This window comes from Penaeus monodon, chromosome 31, assembly GCF_015228065.2.
Source record: "Penaeus monodon isolate SGIC_2016 chromosome 31, NSTDA_Pmon_1, whole genome shotgun sequence".
NCBI classification, from domain to species: Eukaryota; Metazoa; Arthropoda; class Malacostraca; order Decapoda; family Penaeidae; genus Penaeus; species Penaeus monodon.
The window spans coordinates 372,937-373,212 of record NC_051416.1 but is presented as its reverse complement, the minus strand read 5'-3'; the positions used below and the strand labels follow the sequence as shown (position 1 = coordinate 373,212).

The 276-nt window shown below is 41.3% G+C and overlaps 1 protein-coding gene across 1 annotated transcript in view; it reads right to left on the bottom strand.

Annotated features, from left to right (window-relative positions):
- LOC119592804 (transient receptor potential cation channel subfamily A member 1-like) overlaps positions 1-276 on the bottom strand; it is a 33,214-nt gene that overhangs the window by 30,115 nt on the left and 2,823 nt on the right. The window lies entirely within an intron of this gene.

The window sequence follows — 276 nt, the reverse complement described above, 5'->3', positions numbered from 1 at the left end:
GTGAATAAAGGAGTAGGCGAATGAATGGGTGAAGGGAGAGAGGACGCTTGTTCTGCCCATCGACTTTCGAAGAATGAGGAGGCAAAGAGGTAGAGATAAATGGAGGAATAGGTGAATGAAAGGGTAAATGGAAAGAGAACGCGGACTCTATCCCGATAATCGTCCACTTTAATAGAATGAGGAGATACGGGATAGAGATAAAATGATAAATAGGCAAAGGAGAGAAAATATGCACCTTAACACGCCGAGAAAAAAAGGAAAAGATAAAGACGTAAT